Source organism: Chroicocephalus ridibundus, chromosome 1 (genome assembly GCF_963924245.1).
Source record: "Chroicocephalus ridibundus chromosome 1, bChrRid1.1, whole genome shotgun sequence".
Lineage (NCBI taxonomy): Eukaryota > Metazoa > Chordata > Aves > Charadriiformes > Laridae > Chroicocephalus > Chroicocephalus ridibundus.
Window position 1 is genome coordinate 216,176,026 of NC_086284.1, and position 20,287 is coordinate 216,196,312.

The 20,287-nt window shown below is 46.7% G+C and overlaps 1 protein-coding gene across 2 annotated transcripts in view; it reads left to right on the forward strand.

Moving 5' to 3' along the window:
• The first annotated feature begins 1,851 nt into the window (after nucleotides 1-1,851).
• PRKCQ (protein kinase C theta) overlaps nucleotides 1,852-20,287 on the forward strand; it is a 69,918-nt gene continuing 51,482 nt past the window's right edge. For both annotated transcript variants that reach the window (XM_063323672.1, XM_063323671.1), the window contains exon 1: nucleotides 1,852-2,044. The gene's annotated coding sequence lies outside the window, so the exon portion shown is untranslated. The remainder of the gene's footprint in view (nucleotides 2,045-20,287) is intronic.

Consider the following 20,287-nt stretch of genomic DNA (forward strand, 5'->3'; position numbering starts at 1 on the left):
AGTTAATGGTGTGTGAGTAATTAAAATGCAAAATCATCTGCTTCATGAAATGCCTTTTTCTCTCCTGCTCGTAACAGGAATAGGCATTATACCCATCTCAAATTGTTCCAGAAAATAGGAGAGAACCACTCTTCGAAAGGAATTCATTTCCCCTGATTTCCAAAATCCCAGCAGCCTTTCCCTTTGCCTTGCCTTGCCTCCCTTCTTTATTTTAATGCACACTTTACATTTTAGGGACCAGCAGCAAGGGCAAAATAATCACAATGGTATAAAAAAAACATCCCAGCCTGTTCAAAGTGAACACTTACAAGTCCTAAAAATTTCTCAACACCTCATTTGGATGATCTCAAACGAAACATCTCTTTCACAGGTCTGGCAGGTGGCATGTTCTGCACCTCTAATGGTGTATTGACCTTTTAGGCAAACAACTTTTGAGATTCTTCATCAGAGCTTTAGGACCCACAGAAGGTACCTGAACACAGACTCATGTCTTCTATGGGTACCTCAGTGGTGTGAAGGACATTTGCAGGTTCCCCTGCTATAACTGTAATCATATTTGTTTGACCATTAGCGGCAGCAAAGCCCACTAGACTCACAGGGCTGGGTGTGCTCCTGCAGGATTTCTCATGGTCTTCTCCAAAACCCTTTATACCTCAAATTTCTGGGGTTTCTTTTCCTCCTTGTTCCTTCTGTCCCAGGTTCCTAGGCCATTTTCCTCCTCCAGATCCCACAAGCCCCATCATCACAACTAATCTTACAGCACAGGAGGAAGCCACAAGACTGGTGGAGCTGAGAAGGTCTCCCAGGGAATGTCCCAGGCAAAACCCACCTCTGACACCCTCAAACCCTGAAAGAGATGCACAGAATAGGTACCACCTGGCCTTGCTTCATACAACAACCCGGTCTGAGCTTGGACCTGCCTGGAAGAGAGATGTTTCAAGCACAAGAATGTAACACGATAGGACAGGGAGACATTTGAGGTGCCGGAGTGTGTCCGGAGAAGGACAATGAAGCTGGTGAGGGGTCTGGAACACAAGTCTGATGAGAAGTGGCTGAGGGAGCTGGGGGTGTTCAGCCTGGAGAAAGGAAGGCTGAGGGGAGACCTTCTCGCGCTCTACAGCTCCCTGAAAGGAGGGTGTAGCCAGGGGGTGTCCGTCTCTTCTCCCATGTAACAGGTGATAGGACAAGAGGAAACATCCTCAAGTTGCACCAGGGGTGGTTTAGATTGGATATTAGGAAAAAATTCTTCACTGAAAGGGTTGTCAAAAATTCAAACTGGCTGCCCAGGGAAGTGGTGGAATCTCCATCCCTGGAGGTATTTAAAAGGCGGGTAGCCGTGGTGCTCAGGGACCTTGTTTAGTGGTGGTTTTGGCAGTGTTAGGTTGATAGTTGGACTTGGTGATCTTAAAGGTCCCTTCCAACCTAGACCATTCTATGACTGTATGATTCTAAGATGAAAGAGGAAAGACTTCCCTGTTGACTTCCCCTCTGCACCCCTCAGCAATCTCCCCCCCTACTGCTCGTTACAACAACAAGGCTCCTCAACTTGAAAAAACCACTTGAAAAAAAAAATATGAAAAAATCAGGTTGTCCTAATTATTTCATTCTTTTTGGTGAGCATTTCTTTGCAGCCACGGTTGCACCGCCGGCAAAAGGGTCCTCGCAGCGGGGTCCCTCGCATGGTGGGACACGATGCTCATCCCCCAGCCAGCACCAAGCCCCCCGAGATCGGGCGCTTTTTATTTTGGGGGGGTGGGGGAGGCAAACACGGGAGGAGGCTGGGGGGGGCCGAGGGCGAAGAGGGGAGGGCGGTGTGGTGCCGAGGAGGAGGAGGAAGAGACGGCGAGGGCAGCCCCGGCGGGGCGGGGGCGGCCGCAGCGGGTAGCGCTGCGCTGCGCCGAGCCGGGGCTGCGCGGGCGGAGCCCAGCAGCGCCGAGTTTGCGCGGAGGATAACGGGGGGACGCTCAAGCCGTGCCGAAGCCGAGTTGAACCACCCCGGGCTAATCCCAAACCATCCGAACTAGCCAAGCTGCGCGGCTAGCAGGTACTGCCCGCGGAAGGGAGCGGAGTGGGTTGCGCGGAGTCCCGCGGCGGGGGGATGTGGCGGAGCGGGCGCAGGGGGCGCGCAAGGGGTGCGCGGGGCAGCGCCGGTCGGGGCACGGTGCGGTGCGCGCAAGGTGTGTGCAGGGAAGCGCTGTTCGGGCCGCGCAGGCGGTGCGCGGAGCGGAGGGAGCGCGCAGGGCGGCGCGCAGGGCAGCGCGGGGGGCGCAAGCTGTGTACGGGCAGAAGATGCGCAGCGGGGCAGCAACGGCGAGGAAGTTTGGGGCACTCTGGTACCGTTGGCGTCTCATTTTACCTGGGGTTCAGGACACTCCGCTCCAGCTCGCAGTCCGCGCTCGTTAAGGGATCGTAAAGGTTTCAACTTGAAACCCAGCCAGTTATTTTTTTTTTCTTTTTTTTTTTTTTTTTTATATGAAGATTTTAAATTACTTTCAGGTTCTACACCTGATGTGCGAGTGTTTGTGGTTTCATAATCACATTTTCCTGTCTTTAAAAAAAGTGTTGTTATGTCTCCCGTGTGACCTCATGCAATACAAAGAAGAGGGGGAAAGGAGAAAAACAATGAAAACTGATTATAACCGAAGTGTTATTCAACACAGTAAACAAACTGGGGAAAACAGAGAGGGAAAATACTTTCCCCTGCTAGATTCTGTGATGTTTTGTAGGTGTTTCTTGGTTACAGCAGTATGTAATAGGACAGCCAGATAGAAGTCTAGTTTTAGAGGAGATATTGCATCTCAGTAGCTGGGTATATCATTTTCAGGTCGAATTTGTAATGTTCTACAAAGTAGCGCTGTGTAAGTTTGAAAGCAGATTTGAGCGGTAAAGAGAAATGAACTGTCTCCATCCCTCCTCCGCTGCCGAGTGTTGCGAGCTGCATTTCCTTTTGAAGGAGGGGACTCGAAAACCCAGCCCGGCTGCTCTGTCTTGAGAGCTGGGTTCTGTTCCCTGTATGCACGTTGAACGCTAATGAAGTTAAACCCTTGGGTGCGATCAGTTCTTTTTTAATTGTTACTACAATGCAACTAACTAACTTCTCGGCAGTACTTGTCTGTAATCTCCAGTATTGTGGTACTTTGCAGGCGTGGAAGGCTTTTTAAGGGCTTTTTATTTTTTTTTTTTTTCATTTCCACCGATGAAACAACAGTAGCAAAGAAAATGACTTCACCAGCTGAAAGCCACTCAATTGAGTCATGCTAATAGCAGATTATTTAGTAGGGTTAGTAGGGCAGGAAGAGATAAAGTTTCACTGAACTTGTTATTAAAAAAAAAAAAAGGCAGGGGGGAGGGAGGAGCAGAACTATTTGTGGATTTGCGGTGAACAGGGCAACGTTCTGACTTTTGCATTTTTGAACAGTCAAATTCTTGAAGTCCTGGACCTGTGCTTTTTTTATATTTCTTTTACTTTACCCTTCTTTGTGATTGAAGAAAGGACTCCACGTGCCATTTGAGGCCGCCAGGTATATTTGAGTTTCTGGGGAACATCCTTTAGGAGCTGAGACGAGGGACCAGCAAGGAGCACCTGCTCCAGGGAGGTCCCTGTCCCACCTGTGGTGGAGCAGGGCTGCATTCAGCTGGAGGCTGATGGCCTCCTAAGGCAGCTGCTCCCCTGGAGCTCACAGTCCCACCGAGCTGCCGTTGCCCAAATGCCTGACATCAGAGTTGAGTCTAGATCCCGGCATGGGCTCTGAATTGTTGCCTTTGTCTCTTTTTTTGGTATCTAGGCTGGGCATCAGACTTTGATGTCCACTAGCCTTCGCTTGCCAAAGCTCCCCGAGCCACGCTGAACCCCTCGTTTTCTTCGCATGACTTTTTGGCCAACCCCTGTGAGGACACATGATGGATGAAGCGAGTAATGCTCAGCCTCTGCAGAGGTCTCTGGCTTGAAAGACTCCCTGCTTTAAGATGGTGCCGCGGTTGCACTGCCGTAGGCAATGCAGAGTTTAGTTAGACTTTCTCCCCACTTCTATGTGTCCTTAGGGTTTTTTTTCTAAAGCCCTATCGAAGATGCAGATCCCTCTGCTGAACCTCCGTCCTGCATCTCAGCAGCCCCCCTGTACCCAGGCTGTTTTTGTAATCATGCTGCTACACTGGCTAAAATTTTTCTTTTTTTTTTCTTTTTTTTTTTTTTTTTTTTTCACACCAAGGAGAGCTATAAACAGAGAGTTATTACATTGCCAGGGTGGAGCTAACTAATTATTTTTTTTCTGCCTCAAGTGTTGTTTCCTTTCAAAGAAAGTCACTCAGTTGACTCTCAGAGGTTCTCACGGATACACCGCGTGCCTCATCATCACATCAGAGGTGGAGGGGCTCAAAGAAAAGGCTGAGAGGGAGAGACCAGGGAGCAGGGATGGAGGGAAGGAGAGCCCCAAAGCAGCTTAGCTTCCCAGCATGACAAGTTTTTATTTTTCCTCCTTGGAATCAGGTTAGTCTCTGTACATCCTCTCACTTAGTTCTGAAGAAGGTGATGTGGTGAATATAACTTCTGATGGCAACTTTTTGGTTTCTTCTCTTATTGTCTGGGTTCAATCGCAAAGAGCTCTGCAGCAGCCTCGGATGGATGAAGCACTAAGCACCCTCCAAGGCTTTGTCAGGAGGGCTGCTTCATAGGAGCTGCTCTTGGCTTTTTATGTATGTGTTTATGGATCTAAGTTAAAACACTTTTGCTGAAGCCAGGATTTGTGTAAGCAGAGTGTTGTTCCTTGCCTAAGCTTCAAAAAAGTGATTCTCAAAATAGAAAAGGCAGAGAAAATCAGTGCAGTAGCATGAGCATCCAAAACCTATATGTGAGAAATCATCCGTAGGACCAACCAGAGCCTTGGTCCTGCAGTCGCAGGTACCTACAGCTCGGTGTTCATGCACAGCTCCCTCGCAGGGTTTCTCATGTGCTGCCTGTTCTTACATAGAAATATTCACCGGATCGTGTTCATGGTTGGCATCAGAAGGCCTGTGAGCTCTCCGTGACAGTTTGTTTCCATTCCGCGGTGTTGCTCTCTCTTTGCCTTCACTTGCATCCGAACCAGAGCATCTGACTCCTGGTTGTAGGCCCGGCTGGAAGGAAAACATTGGCAAAGGCAGTGTAAACTGCAAACCCTTCTCTGTAGCCAATTGCAAAATGCTTTCTGTATCGTTGCTTGTTTGTATTAATTTTGTGGTTTATCAGGCGGGCTGGAGACAACCAGACACATCCGACAACCAGATCGCATCCAGCAGTAAAGATAATGTTTATTAACTTTGATGATGTGTGTGGAATGAGCCCAGATTGCTTTTCAAATTATGCACAGCCGTTTTAGCAACGGATAATTCCTCTGGTTTGCATCGTACCTTGGAGCAACACCATTGCTTTGGGGCTGAATTCTGCCATCTCATTTTGGTGATATTTTTAGTTCCACCTATGTGTAAGAATCCTTTCCTGTGTTTGTTTGGACCTTTTGGGCAGAAAGACTGCAGGGAAGAAGTGTAGGGTTGTATAGGATGTACCCAGGGCAGGATGAAAAGAAAATGGTGCAGCTTTCACGTAACCGTACGGTATCTCTCTCGCCACAGTGCCATGTGTGGGGTGCGGATGCAGGGTTCTGTTATCTCTAAAGTGGATTTCTTGATACTTATCTGAGTCGTAAAGAGTCCTGAGATTGACAGATGATAAGCTCTACATAATAGTATTCTGGTTTTTGTGAATGGTCATTTTCCACATCATGTTCAACCTGGTTTGGGCTGGCGTGGTCTTCTGTTATTAGCTACCTCAATTATTATGTCTTTTAATTTGCTTGGCATTCATTCAAAAGAAGTGTATCACCTTTGCCTTATCATTGTCAAGTACAAACGTCCCACTTATCTCTGGGAGATATGATATAGTCAGAGCGTACGCATAGGAAATACCAACCCTAAAAGATAAAAAAATTTCCAGTTGATAAGAGAACAGGGACGTTATGAATCCTGTGGCCATCTGTGTATTGGGCTCAGTCTGATTCTGTGACTTCTGTTACACCTACTGAACTTGCCATTTCCTCAGTGAAGTGAAGGGAGACTTAATGCTGAGACCAGTTTAGGGCATCCTCGCCCTGCCAGGTCAATGGGAAGAGAAGGGCTCATGGGTACAGTTCATCACGTGAACGCCTTGCGCTGTGTCCTCGGCAATGCTTTTCCTGCATGGCCAGGTGTTCTAACCTACAAGTGTTTGATTGACACTCTGTCACTAAGCTGTCATGGACCTGACCTGCATGTCAGTCTGGACCTGGATATAAAACAGGGGTAAAACCTCCACGCTTTGAATAAAGAGTGTGAAGAAAGTAGCTCTGAACTGCCTGGGAGGTGCTTATGGACAAAAAGAGGCATCTCAGCCAGCAGAACAATGTGAAAAACCTCAGGATATCCACAAACCAGGCCATGGACTTCACTGAACAGTGGTGCTGGGGCTGTGTGTAGGCTTCAAACGAAACAGAGCAGAAAAGATCATTCTGCCCCATTCTGTCGCTCAAGGCCAGGGCACTCTTGCCCCTCCATCAGAAGATGACACCAATTCTCCAGGAGCAGAAGACACTCTTTACAGAGAAACTGTATCTTTCATGGCATAATTTTTTGATTTGCAGCTCATCAGTAATGCCTGATGAACACCTGAGTTTAGAAAAAGAAAAAAGCTCTGCATCTTATCCCCAGTGATTATGAACTAGAAAAACAGAAAAGGCAATTATAAGAAGTTTTCATCCAGGGTTGCCAGACCATCAACTGTTAAAGGAAAAAAATGGATGTGACCTCAGAAAGGTGCCTATAAGAGATGGTTGGAGCACCTTCCATGATATATAAAGGAATTCAAAGGTGGCAATAAAAATATTTCTTACTTAGCACGTTATAATTATCAGCAAACATGACAGTAGGAGGACTGTGTCCATAATTACGACTGCCCTGACCAGGAGCTGAGGATGAGATAGCGCATGAATGCGTAAAAAAAGTTCATCCTAAGGAGTTTACAGTGTATGTAAGAATGACTTGTAGCAAAGGTAGCAAAAGCATGATACATATGGAAATGGAAATGGTGAAAGAAGGAGATGGAAGGAAGGAGGAAGTCTTGCAACCTTGTGTGTTGCAAAATCACAACTCTTCATCGGCCTAGTGACATGCTCCCAGGTAAGGTTTTAGATCAGGGTCTAAGCTGGAAGCTTCAGGGTTACAGATCCAGTTGGTTTTAGAGGACGAGAGAATCACAGAATCATAGAATGGTTTGTGTTGGAAGGGACCTTAAAGATCATCCAGTTCCAGCCCCCCTACCCTGGGTAGGGACACCTCCCACCAGACCAGGTTGCTCAAACAGAGATATTTGAATAGAGAAATAAAAGTGTTTTTTCATTCCAAAACACAGAAGATGTTCAGGTTGGTTTAGTTCTGTAGTGGAAATATTTTGGTCCACAACAAAAATGTTTTGATTCTGAATGCTGTTATTGTGTGTCGTAGGAGTTCAGTTGAGAGATGGAACATGCTTTTCCATTGAGTTGATTTCCTGGAGCTTCCAAGATGCATCATGACCTCTTTATGTGGTGCAGAAAAGTGTAGACTCTATCCCCAGTGTCCCTGGCAATAGTGTTCATGGAAGATGTGGTCCTGTGGATAAACCTGGTTGACAGAAAGGAATGAGGATATGGGGGAACCTTATCTGTAGTTTTCATGAGGCATTATGACAGGTTGGTTGAATCAAAACATTTCAGACTTTGTACCTCAGTTTCCTAGAGCAAAAAAAGTATAACTTCAGAAAATATTTAATTTTTATATTTTTTTTTTTAGTTTAAAAAGTGGTTCTATATCAAATATGTTTGACAGAATTTTCTATGGCAACAAAACCCACCGGCTCACCACCTGCAGCTCATGGAGGGTTTTATCATTTAAAAAGGCAGGAAAATGATGGTTGAAACCGGTTTGAAAAGGTTGTTCCAGGCTCTGGTGGCAACATGGGAGAAGGTGTGAGCGTGCCTGCAGAAGTGGATCACTGAGTGGAGGAGGAAGGGTAGATCTCAGACTCCTCACCGCAGCAATCTGGGGTGGGAAAAACCCTGTGTAGACAGACAGGCTGAGAAGGTGGTGCTGGTTACAACAAGGTGGGTAGAAGATAGGTATATGGTGAGAGGTGGGTGTGGGGCTGGGGGCAGCTAGTACATTCCTCCCTACTGCAGAAGGGTGAAGGTTCAAGCTAGAGATTCACCTGTGTTTAGGTCTAGCATATTGTACAGAAGTACTCTTTAGTTTTCTTGAAGCTTTGGCTCTTGGCATCATTCCTGGGCATGAGGATTCATGCTTACACACCTCACCAGAACAGCTAAGACAAGAGTATCCTTGTTCCTTGCTCCTTGTAAGGAAGAAAGAGACACCTCCAGAAAAAGTGCCTGGGACAGATTGCTAATTATCTCCTGTTAGGCGTTATCCAAGGCATAAGGCTTTCTGCCTGTTGCTTCTTCATGGAAAGGAGGCCTTGTAGCCCCAGAACCAGAGCGGACCCACTCAGATTCTGCAGTAGTGCAAGCATGCCTTTTCCTCAAACTCCCACCTATGGGCAATACGGAGCCAGTGTTTATTTTCAGGGTGGAAAGTGACGTCTCTAGAGATCCAGGTGAACTTAGTGAACCCAAATGTTCATCTTATGTAGCTCAAACCGAGTCCCAGCAACGATGCCCGGTCACGTTCCCCCAGTGATATTTCTTTTCCTTGCTGGACCATCTTTGGTGTAAAGCAAAGGGTTGGGACCTGCTGCCCGCTTTTTCCAGCTCCACTTGATAGCTGGTGTGAGCCACTGGATATGCTCCTGCCTGAGAGCAAGCGTGTCCTGTTCTTTATTGTGTGTCTGCAGTTACGGGGTATGCTAATAAAATGACAGGGCTGAGCACTGTGCTGCAGTCAGCAAGACCATTTAAGTGTCAGCACAGTCCCATATCTGGTTGTGGCCTGTTTGAGCAGCGACAGCGTATGATAGGGACTGTTCCCTGTAGGCAGGATGGATGAGGGCCTTTCAAGGAAGGGAGATATACCTAAGGGGTGGATGTGCTTTTCTTCTTGGGATCAGAGAAGATATCTTGGTCTACTCGGTGTGAGATGTGGGTGTCCACACACTGCTGATCCCAACAGATCACTCCACAGATCAAAATGCCTAGTTTGGGTTTAGTAGGACCTTCATGACCCAGAATCACTTATAGCATATGTGCCGGTCACAGGGCAGAAAGGAGATATGACCTTGTCCTCAGGAAGGCCTGTAGCCAATGAATTGTCCTTGTGTGCTGCATATAGCAAGTTTTGGACCTCAGCAGAGAAGGTGAGAAGAAATGGCTTCCCCTGGTCACCAGCATGGACGTGCTGCTTACTGCTGTGCCTGGGCCAAGTGTTGTGGACTAAATCACAGCCCTAAGAGGTCATCTATGAGGTCATAGATTCCTCTGGACTCCTCTGAGGCATTTGAAAGACCCAGTAACAGCACAGCGGACAACTTAAAACCAAACAATAGCTCTAGGTCAGACACAGATTCCTCTTCTGTCGTGACATCTGGATACATCATTGCAGAGCAGCTACCCCCCACCAGGCCAGGAAGTACAGTCCCTCCCTCATATGCCATTGCACCACATGTTTTCTGGAAAAGCAAATAAACCCAGCCCATCCCAAGACGCAGAAGGGCTGTCGCACCGCTATAAACGCAGGCATTTGCTGAGAGTGGGGATTTCACGTAGCTCATCTTGGGGACGCAGGGATCAGGGGTGAAAGAGGATGTGTTCTTGGAGCAGAGTGGCTGTAGGGCTTCGGCTGGCTCGTTTTGTGAAGTTATTCTGGTGTTTTGCGAGAGAAGAACCTCTCTGACAAATATACTCACAACTTTGGACTGACAGTAAGGTTTTTCTTGAGTTTGGTAGGTGTATGCTTTGTCTCTGTCTGTCCTCATTGATGCAGTAACTCAATATTTTGGACCCAGCTCTGTCCTTGGGACTAAACATGCAGCAGCAGTAGCCTCACTGTGAGCTAAATATCTGTATCTGAGAGGCCAAATTTAACCTGTAGCCTAAATAAACTGCCCAGGTATGTGGTCTTAATTTTATTTTTAATTAAAAAAAAAAAATAAGAGAGAGAAATGGTATTGGCGGTAGGATTATTTGCAAACATACACGTGTAAAGCTGGAGTAAACTTTCCTGAAACGTGCAGGCTTGTTGCAGCTTTGCATTGGCACAAGTGAAGCACTAATTCAGCTTGGTCTTTTTTAATGACCCAGTGATTTTGTAAATAGCAGATAACCATCTACAGGGATACTCAGGGACTTCACAGACAGCACCAGGACAGTGGCCAAGCTTTGGGATCATCTACCGCCGTAAATCCCCATGAACCTCACTCCGGACTTCTGCAAGTGCATTGGGAGCAGAAATTTAACTTCTATTTGGTTTCAAAACTAAACTTGCAGATGATTAATTTTTCACTTGGATTCAAGCCTTTTCTTCTGAGGAGCTTTTTGATGTGGTCATTTGATTTTGCTGCGGAGTTTCTATGTGCTGGCGAGCCTGCTCCTCTTCTCATGTACAAGTCAGGAATTGCTGCAGTGGGAGAAGAATCAGTCTGGGTGAAAGAGGAGGCACATTGTGCCTGATACGTCGAGAACAGAAAGAGCAGCTGAAGCTTACGGAGCTTTGTTCTGGCTTGTGAATGGGATTTAGACAAGGTCGTACCCTACTTATCCACGGAAACCAGAGAGACAAATGCTGATGTGGGAGTCTCTGTTCTTTGTCTTGAAGGACTGTGAGCGTGTTGAGAGCTGAATTTACCCAGGTTTTCCCCTCCCACCCTTTCAGTAACGCTTGCTATTTATGTTTTGATTTATAGCACTGGTGAAATAGTAAAGAACATGCATCCTCCAGCTTCCGTTTTCAGCTCCTCTGTCCCCTCCTCCCCCTCGTACAAGGGGAGGGTGTTTGTCAGGGCAACTACAGCCGTTGTTATTAAAACAGTTGAGCAAATTAGATAGAAAAAGTTTCTTGAAAATGATTCTGTTTCTCCCTGTCCCCCCTTCATCAAAGCAGGGTGGTTTTTTGTAATGTATTTTCTAGAGAACTTGGAAAGGACGGTGCTTTTACCAAATCTCTTCATTAGAAAATTCAGTTGTATGGCTTATGTCAGTTTTTCCAGTTCCTAGTTATTAGCTTTGTACTTCTGCCTTATTTATAGACCAGATTCAAATCCCATAGAAAGCAAAATAAAGGTTTCGGTGACTTTTGGTTCAGTCTCTTGTACTGAAGCAAAGCTGTAGACCATCACTGTGTTCTCAGCTTATTCGTCGTCTGCTGCAATACATGTATAAGTTAATTTGTTTGATGCAGACAAAGACCTGTAAGCCAATCTCTGAATTTGCTTAATTGTTGGCTGGTGAGACACCATGGCTGGGAGCCATGCCCTCTTGTCCCAGAAGCCCAGATGCCAGACAGACATCTCCACCTGAACTAGCTGCCTGGTCTCTGTTTGTTGGCTGTGAGGAGAAAGAGGCATTTGAGGTCACCGGGCATTTGACCCATTTTAGTCAGCTACATGGAGATAATGGAAATTGAAAACCCAGCAGGTCTCTTTCTTTCTGTCATTTATGAAGGGAGCCGGGGGTGAATAATCCATGTGCAGATGTATACAAAGTAGGTAGTAGAGTAAATTTCTAAAACTAGGTGTCAGGGATCCCAGCCGTATATTGGTTTGTTTGGGCAAAGAAGGGAGGGAAGGAGACCTCAAGTGTGTCAGGATCAATAGACCGACCCATATCTCTGTGGGAGAAGTTGCCATAGGGTGGTTCCTGGGCACTGCGGTCCCTTTTCAGGCAGAGGACCCCGGCAGTAGAAGCCAGTTACACCAGCTACAGCCCCATATGAGGGGGCCCCAACATGAGCTGTCAATGCGTGCTTGCAGCCCAGAAAGCCAACCGCATTCTGGGCTGCATCAAAAAAAGTATGGCCAGCAGGTTGAGAGAGATGATTCTACCCCTCTACTCCACTCTGGTGAGACCCCACCTGGAGTACTTCTCTGGAGTTCTCAGCACAGGAAAGACACAGAGCTGTTGCAGTCAGTCCAGAGGAGGCCACAAAGATGATCGGGGGCAGGAGCACCTCTGCTGCGAGGACAGGCTGAGAGAGATGGAGTTGTTCAGCCTGGAGAAGAGAAGGCTTCAGGGAGATCTTAGAGTCCCTTCCAGTACCTAAAGGGGTTCCAGGAAAGCTGGGGAGGGACTCTTTATGAGGGAGGGGAGCGATAGAAGAGGGGTAACAGTTTTAAACTGAAAGAGGGGAGATTTAGATTGGATATCAGGAAGAAATTCTTTATTGTGAGGGCGGTGACGCACTGGAACAGGTTGCCCAGAGCAGCTGTGGCTGCCCCGTCCCTGGAGGTGTTCAAGGCCAGGCTGGATGAGGCTTTGAGCAGCCTGGTCTAGTGGGAGGTGTCCCTGCCCATGGCAGGGGGTTGGAACTATATGATCTTTAAGGTCCCTTCCAACCTAAACACTTCTATGATCCTGTGATTCTATGATTCTATATGCTCATGGACCTCTCTTGCTAGTCACACAGAAGGAGGCCGTGGTGGTGGATGAGAAGTGAGCAGAGGGCATGGTAGACAAGGAGGACGTGGTGTTAATTGAATGAGCTTTGGAACACAGTACTGATGTGCTTGGTGAAGTCCTAGTAGCCACCAATATGCCTCTTCATGGTACAGCTCCCACTTGCAGAGTCCCTCTGGCTCTGCGGTTCTATGTTAGACAACAGCTATGCTATCACCTCAGAAAAAGGGACTTTCTTCCTTTTGGGAGTGGTGAGGAAGGGTGGTAACTGATTAAAACTTTTGTCGTCTCTAGAGCAAAGCACCGCCTTGAATTCTTTGGTCAATGCTTTGATCATAGTAAAAGGGACCTCATTTGTCTAAAATAAACAATCATCTGTTGCATCTTTGCGAGCGCTGCTGCGGCCGTAACTCATACCCTTGTACTGAGGTGACACAGCGTTCGAGATGGTCCCTCTTTAGGATTTTGTGATCACACCGGGACCACCTGTACTGTTGCACCTGAATATATGACTGTGTTACTGAGCTTTTCTCTGGCCAGTGGTGTGCGCAGGAGGGACAGGCATCTTCCTGCACCCTGTGCTGCTTAACTGAGCTGCGAGAGTGATGCTGAGGTGAACTCTTCATGGTTCCCGGGGGTCGTGAGCCACAGTAGTACCGAGATAGCTAGTGTAGGATGGACCGAACATTCGTTTGTTTTATGTGGGCCTCTGGGCTGAGCTCAGGGGCCAGCAGGAACTAATTAATAGGGAAAACAGCGTGAGTTTTAGGGAGAAGGGAGGCAGACATTGCCTCCATGATCATGACTTAGCTCTTCACGTGGTGTGAAGGTTTATTTATGCAGCCAGGGGGTGATATTAAAAAAAGGGAAAAAAATAAACCCAACCCCCCAAAAAATGGATTCTCAGCATTTTAGGCTAAAATGAATTTTGACTGTGTTTTGTATTTCATTCTTCCACCTACTCTGTGTCCTATATCCTCCCAGTCAGGGGGATCCCTAAGGGCAGAAGCACAGAAAGAAGGTGGTTGACAAATGACCTCTCAGGGAGCTGGTGGGAGCTAAATGGTAAATGAGGTGGAAATACATGAAAAGATAGAGATGGAAGGTCTCTTAGGAACCCACCTGAGCATCTGACGCTGAGAACAGGACACCAAACTACAAGTGGGAAAAGGGCTTTCAGCCTAACTGGAGACAGAACTTCCTTATTTAAATACAAATGTGGTTTTAAATTGAGATCTGGCCTGACTGAGGAAGAGAGAATGATATGTCAGAGTTTATTTACGGAGATGGCTGGAGACCAGGGGCGTTGTGAGTGGGAAAGACATAGAGGTTGGTGTTGCGATGGTATTGACAAGAGAGGGCACAGATGTGGCATCTGCAGAAGGGAGCCCTGAGATGTACGGAAACAGAAAAAAACCCCAAACCTTATTGGGATGATTTTGGTGAAGCCATGGCAACAAAGACTAATGGAGCAGAGAACGAAGGCAGAAGCTGCAGGTCTGCCAGCGTCTGCTGTGCAAAACAAGTATTTCTGCTCTTAAGGTATTTAGCAGGATAAACATGAAACTGTGAGGGTGTGAAGAAGACTGAATTATCTGAAATATCCATGATAGTGTTCATCATAAAGCGTGAGCTGGGCCTCTTACAGGGGTAGAGCTTTCTGCAGACTTACTGGGAGGATGGTTTTTGTCAGTGTTAAGTTGATGGTTGGACTCGATGATCTGAAAGCTCCCTTCCAACCTAGACAACTCTATGATTCTATGACCTCAGGGCAAGGAGAAGACAGCTGAGGGCTGTGGACCAGAGCTGGGCCCGTGCTGTTGGTGTGCCTAAAGTGCAGTTATCCAGCAGTCAGATATCTTTTTGCAGTTCCTATCTGCTGTGCCTTATAGGAAATGTACAGTGCTGGAGAGGAAGGAGGAGAAAACACTAATTCCTTTTAAATAATAGGACAAGCTCTGGAGAAACACGGAGCAATTCTAGATCAAAATTGGCTTCCTAAAATACACCTCCAAATTCCTTTGTGTCACACAGAAGTAAGGTGTGGGTGTCCAATGTGGACTGCAGTTACAATCCGAGGCTCCTCTGTGACAAAATTGTCCAAGTTTTTGAGGAGTATGTGGTAACACCAAGCACACAAGAAGCTTCGTTCCTGACAGATGGCTAGACAGATACGTCAAGGGTGATGTAGACTTAGTCTGACAGGAGGCAGAGGGATGAGAAAAGCTCTCTTTTCCAGCCCAACATTTCCATGATTCTGGGTCCAAATACCTTTAGATTTCCAGATTAAATATAGACATGAAATACCTCTACTGCTGAACAAGGTTAGGCATAGGCATGAAACTATGCCTGCAGAAGGAAGGATGTTAATATGTCCCATTATGGTCCTGTCCCCCATGTTGGGACTTTTCTTTTTTTTTAAGAGAGAGAAAGTAAGAAATAGGTGCAGATGCTGGCACTGGCAGGAAGTTCAGTGCGTTAACAACCATCCTGATACAAGGTGGTGAATTATTTGAGGCGAACTCCTCCTGTGTCATTTAAAAAAAAAAAAAAACAAAACTCAAACCAACAAAAAATGTGAACCAGTGCCAAAATCTTACAGAAATACAGGAACTGCTGGGCTAATAAACAAGAGGCCAAAGGGAAAGAGAAATTGTAGCTGTCTCATAGAGTCACAGAATCGTAGGATTGGAAGGGACCTCTGGAGATCATCTAGTCCAACCCCCTGCCAGAGCAGGGTTGTCTTAGAGCAGGTTGCACAGGAACGCATCCAGGAGGGTTTTGAACATCTCCAGAGACAGAGACTTCACAATCTCTCTGGGCAGCCTGTACCAGTGCTCTGCCACCCTCACAGGAAAGAAGTTCCTCCTCATGTTTAGGTGGAACTTCCTATGTTCAAGTTTGTGCCCGTTACCCCTTGTCCTGTCACTGGACGCCACTGAAAAGAGCCTGGCCCCATCCTCCTGACACCCATCCTTTAAGTATTTATAAGTGTTGATAAGATCGTCTTTTTTGCAGACTGAAGAGACCCAAATCCCTCAGCTTTTCTTCATGAGAGAGGTGCTTCAGTCCCCTCATCATCTTGGTGGCCCTCTGCTGCACCCTCTCCAGCAGTTCCCTGGCCTTCTTGAACCGGGGAGCCCAGAACTGGACATGGCACTCCAGGTGTGGCCTCACCGAGGCAGAGTAGAGGGGGAGGATGACCTCCCTCCACCTGCTGGCCACACTTTTCTCGATGCAGCGCAGGATGCCATTGGCCTTCTTGGCCACGAGGGCACATTGCTGACTCATGGTCACCCTGTTGTCCACCAGGACTCCCAGGTGTCTTTCCACCGAGCTGCTCTCCAGCAGGTCAGCCCCCAACCTGTCCTGGTGCATGGGGTTATTCCTCCCCAGGTGCAGCACCCTACACTTGCCCTTGTTGAATTTCATGAGGTTCCTCTTTGCCCAGCTCTCCAGCCTGTCCAGGTCTCTCTGTATGGCGGCACAGCCTTCTGGTGTGTCAGCCACCCCCCCAGCTTTGTGTCATCGGCAAACTTGCTGAGGGTGCACTCTATCCCCTCGTCCAGGTCATTGATGAATATATTGAAGAGGACTGGGCCCTGTACTGACCCCTGGGGAACACCACTCCTCACTGACCTCCAACTAGACTCTGTGCCCCTAATCACGACCTTCTGAGCTCTGTCTTTCAACCAGTTTTCTGTCCACCTTACTGTCCATCCATCAAGCCCACTCTTCCTAAGCTTCCCTATGAGGATGCTGGGGGAGACCATGTAGACCACATCTACTGGCCTCCCCTCATCTATCCATCCAGTCATGTCATCATAGAAGGCTATCAGATTAGTCAAACATGATTTCCCCTTGGTGAATCCATGTTGAGTACTTCTGATAGCCTTCTTTTTCTCCATATGCCTTGAGATGACGCCCAGAATGAGCTGTTCCATCATCTTTCCAGGGATGGAGGTGAGGCTGACCGGCCTGTAGTTCCCTGGGTCCTCAGTTCAAGATATTTTTTCTCCCTCATTACATTGAAAATCTCATTGAAAACACTTTCTTTGCAGTGTTTAAAAAACGGTGCTGTTGCTTCAAGTTTGTCCTGTGTTTGTTAGAAGGCAACTAAAACCTGAAAAGAGAAGTCAGTATTAAAAATTATAAATAAATACAATGGGGATAATTATCCTGAAAACATTTCCTTTGAGTTTGTGTGGCCCAAGTGTTTCAGAAAGTGAGTGATACAGGAAATTAAATTAACCAGAAGCTCTCTAGGAAAATAAGAAAGCAAAACCAACAAGTTGCTTTTAATAATCTGAACCCAAAGGGGAAAAAAATGGACAAAAAAGAAAGGATTTACAAAGGACAGCAAACTGAATAGTTGTGCATGTTTCAGGTGGGACAGGTGAGGGTGCAAGTTTGCTTTGTTTTGGGACCGGAAATGACAAATGTTCATCAAATGTGAGAAAAAAACGGTTATGACCTAACCTCGGGGACAGGACCTGGAGGGGTTTATTCCCAATAGAGATTTGGTGGGTCTGCTCTGCCTCTCTTTCCAGTTTACAGAAATAACAAGGATTTTATCTTGAAAAATCTTGCCTCTCCAGTGGGAGATAAATTCACTTTGTTTACTGGAAAACAAAAGGCATATCTGAAAGATTCTCTTTTTGATGGGAGACTTTGTCTCCTTGTATATGAGCAAATTAGGAGTGTCCCTGTGCACTAGACCCTCTTTCCATTTCTAGAGTGACTTTCAGAGCAGATGGCTTTGGACAGGCAGGATGTGTGGGGTCCCACCCAGTTGTATTTCACTGTCTTTTCAAGTTATCATAACTGTTAGACATGAATCCATCTGCTCCCCGATCAAACCCTACAATCTGCGTCCTTTTCACTGGTCATCGGAACATCATTCGTAGAATTTACCTGATTTTGGGCATCTTTGGGGTAGACATAATCATAGTGGGGAAATAGAAATTCCAGGATGGGATTGACTTAACCTATATTAAATATCTCCTTTAGGATGAGTGATGCAACCCTACAAGTACTTGTATCTCCTTACTGTGTATGATGGGAGCTGGGGTGATGGCTCGTAGGAGGGCTGCAGTTGTCTGCGTATATTCATGTGAATCCACCCTTAATCTCTCTTCGCCGACAGTGAGACCATGATTTCTCAGTCTCTCTATCCCAACCAAAATGCAGTTGCTGCATACCATCCCCCATGTCATCATTCCTGCTTAGTGTGGGCCCCTGCGTCCATGTCAGGTCAGTCAAATCTGGGAATGGATGCAGCTGCAAACTCGCTTGTCAAGTAAAGAAAAGAAGAAGGGCTGCTTTTAGAGAACTCTGTTTCCATCCCACTTACAGGCACTGGACTCCTCGAAGAGGTTGGAAACCTGCAGTCTGAGATGGGGTGGAAAGCTGAACCATGTCTTTGGACACAGCCTGCATTTAGGTCAACTTAAAGCAATTGTTATGTGGAGACCTAAGGATGGCAAATCACAAATTCCCTGTTTTTAAGACCCAGCTATGCATGTATCTGCTGGAATGATTGTAGATGACGTCTCCTAGAGTCTGTTGATGTATGAAATGACCACTGGCATTCCCAGCAGCAATTTTTTGCAGTTTCCCCAGTGGGATGAATACCAACCCTTCCACAGCTGTAAATCTGTTCATCTGGGTTAACTCCACTGTAGCTAAATCACATATAAGATCTGAAAATAGACCTCAGGCTCCAATCTTGTCTTGTGCACAACAAATGTAATGGGGAAAAAAACCACATGAACTCAGCAGAGTACCAACAGCCGTGTTTGTACACTATATGTATGCTATATAGGGCCACGAAGATGACCAAAGGGCTGGAGCACCTCTCCTATGAAGACAGGCTGAGAGAGCTGGGATTGTTCAGCCTGGAGAAGAGAAGAGAAGAGACCTTATAGTGGCCTTCCAGTACCTGAAGGGGGCCTACAAGAAAGCTGGGGAGGGGCTGTTTGCAAGGGCAGGTAGCGATAGGACGAGGGGCAACGGCTTTAAACTAGAGCAGGCAAGGTTTAGATCAGACATTAGGAAGAAGTTCTTTCCAATGAGGGTGGTGAGACACTGGCACAGGTTTCCCAGAGAGGTGGTGGAGGCCCCATCCCTGGAGACATTCAAGGCCAGGCTTGATGAGGCTCTGAACAACCTGATCTAGTGGGAGATGTCCCTGTTTATTGCAGGGGGGTTGGACTAGATGGCCTTTAAAGGTCCCTTCCAACCCAACACGTTCTATGATTCTATATAACAGATCAGGTCCTGTTACTGATACACATGACTTGCACTAAACACAGCATCAAAAGGTGTCCCAGAGACTTTTAAAGAGAAATGTCCATTCCCATCCCTGCCATTTGCCCCAGAAAATTCTGCAAGCTTCATTTCCACAAGGCAGAAGAAATGCTTTGCCTGTTTCCTCTGTGTTTGAAAGCCATGGGGAAGGATTTGCACGGAGAGCATCACCTATGCTTGAAATCAAGTAATTCCATGAAGTTTTGGGGGGCTCTTTAGTCGCCTGGAGTCTGGTATTGTACCAATCCCATCAGAGACTGCTGGTCCCACTTTTCCTCGCCCTCTCCCTCCAACCACCTTTGTGAGATGCTGTGGATGAGTTGGCTGACTACGTAGAGATGGGAAATTAAATGGCTGTGCAAACTCCCCTCCTTTTTCTCCTCCTCCCCTGATCCACACCCTTATAGAAGAAAAGTGTGAGGAATGTTGTATGGCACTCAGAGGGTTTCTGAACTCCCCCCTTTATGAACAGACTGTTTTGATCTCCATTGAATCAGAGAATCATAGAATCACGGAATGGTTTAGGTTGGAAGGGACCTTAAAGATCATCCAGTTCCAGCCACCCTGTGGTGGACCACACCTTCTACTGGACCAGGTTGCTCAAAGCTCCATCCAACCTGGCCTTGAAATAACAGGCAGTACAGGCACCCAAAATGAAAGTCACTCAAGGGAGTTATTTAGATCCTTGTTTCCTACTGTACGGCCTGTGGGATAGGAGGAGTGAGCAGGCAGAGACAGGGACCCCGGCCATCGCTGCTGGCATTCACTGTCGCTCTTGAAATCTACAGAAAGACCCTGAGGTGTGTTGAGCTAATGCTCATGTGCAGGTCTCCACCAGCTATCTATGCAAATATTTGCAGGATCAGGACCTGCCTTTTTGGCTGGGAGGTGGCTTTCAGGGGGTGAAGGAAAGTTCATACCCTTCAGCTATAACTTCTGGTTCCTTTTTCTCTTGGTGATGGTGATCCTTAGATTATGAACTCATTTTGCATGCACAGTTTTGCCTCAAAAAGAGGAGAGAGCTGGAAATATTCCCTCTGCCCTCTAGAAAATGAGAGTATGATGACATTAAGAAAGCAGCATCTCAAAGCCAGAAATACTTCCCCTCCTCTCTCAGTTGGCCCTCATTCAGTAAATTGCCATCATGCATGCATCTATTTTCACTTGGCGAAACACAAAAGCATAAATCCCACAAAAGGCAGCTGTCCTCAACCCAGTTCTTCCACTGACTAGGAGCAGGAGCTCATTTCTTCCTCTCTCCTTAACCACAATTGATTAAGGATATTAAGGACTTTATTACTTCCTAATATAATCTGCAATGATTTCCATATGTTGCATTATTCTCTGGAGCGGGCAAAGCTCCCCCGTGCCTG